This window comes from Micropterus dolomieu, unplaced genomic scaffold (assembly GCF_021292245.1).
Source record: "Micropterus dolomieu isolate WLL.071019.BEF.003 ecotype Adirondacks unplaced genomic scaffold, ASM2129224v1 contig_13057, whole genome shotgun sequence".
Lineage (NCBI taxonomy): Eukaryota > Metazoa > Chordata > Actinopteri > Centrarchiformes > Centrarchidae > Micropterus > Micropterus dolomieu.
Window position 1 is genome coordinate 1 of NW_025742043.1, and position 4526 is coordinate 4526.

The 4526-nt window shown below is 40.2% G+C and overlaps 1 long non-coding RNA gene across 1 annotated transcript; it reads right to left on the reverse strand.

Annotated features, from left to right (window-relative positions):
* Positions 1-706, reverse strand: LOC123966279. Its single transcript, XR_006823935.1, has 3 exons — positions 666-706; positions 238-316; positions 1-75 (listed from the first exon to the last, which is right to left on the reverse strand). It is a non-coding gene; the product is annotated as an uncharacterized LOC123966279 (long non-coding RNA).
* Positions 707-4526: the final 3820 nt, after the last annotated feature.

Here is a 4526-nt window from a genome sequence, read left to right on the forward strand (position 1 = left end):
GTAATCTGAACTCAGAGCCTTCTGGATCTTCTTCAGCTCGTTCTTCACAAAAGTGACAATGTTCTCCTCCAGCAGCTGGAACAGAATATTATATGAAGGACACAATCAAAGTCAAATCATGGAACCAAACATCAGATCCATGTTGGACAGACTGACAATCCACTGGTCTAAAAAGTGCAGCGTGGAGATTATTGTGAACAGAATAGATGGAAAAGTAGTTGTTGTACATGTACAGACCATAAATATGGAGTCCAGGTGTGTTTGATGCTGCTGGGCAGACTGACCACTGGGAACCTCTGAGCTCTCCTGGTGGACTCTGTGGAGGAATCATGAAGAGTTAGCTCACATTATGTCTGTCCACACAGAGACAGACACAAGGTAAAGGCAGTCGCTTTGGAGCTGCTCAACAGTCAGAACGTGTGTGTGGAGAAAATGTTCAACTGAAGCCAAGAGCTGAAGACTGCTTCTACTGGTTCTACTGCTTCTACTGGTTCTACTGATTCTACTGGTTCTACTGGTTCTACTGGGCAGCTTCACATGGGAGAATATAAATGTATGTGAAGAAGAACGATGCTGAAAATAAACACACAGCTTTAATAAAACTTCTCTGGATAAATAACAGTTAAACATGAATCAGTCAGAGTTTAATGGGATTAACAGCTGACCTCTCTGCAGCAGACGGTCGGCCTCCTTTAAAATTAATGAGACCACCCTTTGACCGGTCACTCTTGTAGGACACACAGCTGGGTCCAGGTCCAGGACCAGGTTCAGGTCTAGATTCAGGTCCAGAAGAGGCTTGCCATCTTTTAAAATTAATAAGGCGAGGATTTGACCGCTCACTCTTGAAGGACCCACAACTGGGCTCCGGTCCAGGTCCAGCTGAGTCTGGTCTCTGCTGCTGTTCTGGGCTGATACAAATACAGACTCAAAGGAACATCATCGTATAAAAGTAGATACTTAACAAACAATTGAAATTAAAACAACACGATTAAAATTTCCTAGTCCTGGTTTAAACTCTAGCTGTTCTGAATGAGCTGACACCGTTTAATTTACCAAAGACCGTGAGAGCCATTTGGTTTAATGTGTATTATTTGTTGTTGTTAAACCTCACGCCACCATGGCGCTGTCAATCTGGCTGTGCCAGAGTTAATTTAATCAAGGTCCAACAAAGCACAGGTGTTGCCAACCCAGAGAGGGGAGCAAACGAGCAAGGTGGTAGGAGGAATGAAAGCGGGGTTATTGTATTTCCTTTTATATTTATACCTATGAATGTACTTGTGTATCGGACAGGAGTTGAAAATAAATCCGTACTGGCAACATTGGACATTGAATCTAGTGCACGCGTCATAAATAATATGATCATCCAGTCGGCAACCGTAAAGTGGACTTTCTGATAAGCTAGGGTCCCTATAATGAATGCATGTATAATTTTCTCACGGCCCTCCTTGGACATGTGATTCTTAATTTTTGAGATATTTTTTAGGTGATAGTAAGCTGATTTTTTAGGGTTAGGTTTTGATGTGGTTGTTAAGATTGATATCTGAGTCAATAATTATACAGAAATTTCTGACTTGAGTTTTGGTCGTTAGTGAAAGGGATTCAAGGTGATCAGTAACTTTAAGTCTCTTCTCTTTGGCAACGAATACAATAACTTCAGTTTTAATGGTATTGAGGAAATTTGAGCACATCCAGTTGTTAATTTCTTCAATGCATTTGGTTAGTGAATCAATTAAACCATATTTATCAGCTAATAATTCTATGTAGTGTCATCTGCATAATTATTGTAGACAGGCCTAGATTAAGAAGTCAGAGGCCCCTGGGCACAATTTCTTGTAGGCCCCCCACCTGCCAACCCCCCCACACACACGTGTACACACTCAAGATTTTGAATTATAAGGTATTATTTGTTTGAAACACCTCTAGTTTATACAATACCAATTTATCGGCCGGGCGACATTATCGGACAATATCCAAATAACCCTGACAACATTTATGACCATACCAACCAACCCAATTTTCTTCGGAGACTCCCGTTTTCCATTGCCCCTGCCGGTGTCCTCCTGGGACACAGCAGTATGTTTAATGTTACAGAAGTTAAAGCGGATGCCACGCTGCTGACAAACGTGATTGTAGATTTATTTCTGAAACAATGTGGCAATTCCAGTGAAGGGTCCTTCATTTATCTCTAGTTTATCATTTGCTTACTGACTTACTTAAATATTCTCTAACATCACTTACAGCAAGTAACGCTGAGTATCACTAAATTAGATTAGCCACAAAGCTAATGCCATTTTTATCAGTGGCAGAGTGCATAAATTATAGCATCAATGAGCGGTTAAATTATAGCGTTTAACTTATTCTAAATATATCTGCGAGCTGCGTGTCTGTAGTTACAGTACAAACCATAAACCATAAATAATCGGAGCTGAACAAGTATCTAACACATTTTCTAGCCAAACAAAGTTATCTAGCTCCTCTTCCAAATGTGCAACGGTGTGAAATCTCAGAATTGTAGACAGTCATGTAGTGGTTGAGAAATGGTTTCTAGCAGCTTTAAAATTAAAGAATTCTGGAAATAAACTATTCTCTCTTGCTCTCTCTGCATGTTCTAGCAGCAAATATTTATTGATCAACACCTGTACACATCCTCCATCACACAGGATTTACACCACATAATTGCAACAATGCTTTGGACTAACAGCGATGCATTCCCCTGCTTAGTGTAAATTACTAGCATTAGGCCTAGGTAAGCACATTCTACCTCACCTCTACCAATCCAGTATTTTCAATCAGATTCTTCCGTAATTCACACACAAACACACATACAGTATATAGACTACTTCACGTCGCCACGTAAAGGCAGCCCTCTTTCACTGAAAAACTTAAGCCACTTAACCACTGCCACTGAATAGATGGCACATGTCTCATTAAAGATGCCTCCCTCTCCTCTTCTTCACTGTTTTGTTTGCATTTACTACAACCACTTCTCTCCCTCATTTTGAACTACGACAACTTTTCCCACTGTCTGATTCAGTGCAGGGTTATTTGACAACGTTAAGGGCGGGTTGTTAAATGCTTTCCACACTCGGGCTTGATCAATGATAAAATTCGGTTTAAATAAAAAAATATCAGCTTGCTTTTTATTGGTTATACATGGTGCCAATATCTGAAATGTAAAGAATATAAAGAAAAATAAAAATAAAATTCTTTCCCTGCTTGGGCGCTAAGTGCACATGGGCCCCTGGGACCATGCCCAGAATGCCCATTGGATAATCCGGCCCAGATTGTAGGAGATGTTGGTCTTTGGGATAAGTTGGACAATTGGCAGCATGTGCAAATTAAACAGGAGAGGCCCGAGGATCAACCCCTGGGGAACGCCACGTCATTTTTATTTGCTTAGATGTAGAGTTGTCAATGGATTTGAAGTAGTCTCTGTCTTTTACGTAGGACTTCAACCACTTTAAAACTGTGCCAGACAAATCTACATATTTTTCCAGTCTATCCACATGTGTGTCGTGGTCTACAGTATTGAACGCAGTGCTAAGGTCCAGTAGAAAAAGAACTGTCATTTTTCCACAGTCATGGTTAAAACGACTGTCATGTTTGTCGGAAGACTCAAGTCAACATGTAACGGGTCTTAATGGGTTAAGATGGACCACCACCTCTAGTGTTTTGTGGTTGACTGGATTAAACTTTGACATGATTGCTACGTTTGTTTTGTGTAATTGTACCGGTGTCACTGAGACTAGACTTGGAGTTGAGGAGCTGATTTCTTTCCTGATCTTCATAATCTTTTCTGAGAAAAAGGAGGCAGTGGAGAGCAACTCAGTGTCTATACTCACTTGGGGGTTAGTTAGTTTATCAACAGTGGAAAATAAGACATTTGGATTATTAATATTTTTGTTGATGAGCTCAGAAAAAAAAAAACTTTCTGGCTTTTTGAATGCCAGCCTGTAAGTGGATAGTTTCCCCTTTAAGTGTCTAGATGGACCATGAGTTGTTTTCCTCCACCTGCTTTTTTTAGTTTTAGTCCCCCCATGGGGCTTTTCCTCTTACCCGACACTTTTTCAATTTTGATTTAAATTTTGATTTGATCCGCAAGATCACGAGCAGAAGCCGAAGTGAGCGCAGATGCGTTAGAAAAGGTCTGATGGATAAAATGGATGTGTTCCTTTAGGTATACAGTATCTTGTTGAAATTCCATCTGACCTGGTGTAAATCATGGCATTAACAGACATTTTAAATAAAATACAGGAGTGGTTAGAGAGTGCAACATCAATGACTGACATGTTGGAAATATGAGGACCATTTGTTATAATTAATTCCAGCGTGTGGCCCTTACAGTGCGTCGGCTCTGACACAGAGTATAGAGTATTTCTATAGCACTGCTGTCCTTTGTCCTGAGTCATCATAAAAGTTTGCTGAGAATCCTGGGGGCCTATATACTGTGAGTATTAAGACACCGGATGATTTTAATAAAATTGTAAGATATTCAAAGGTGGCAAACTTTCCAAATGATATCTGTT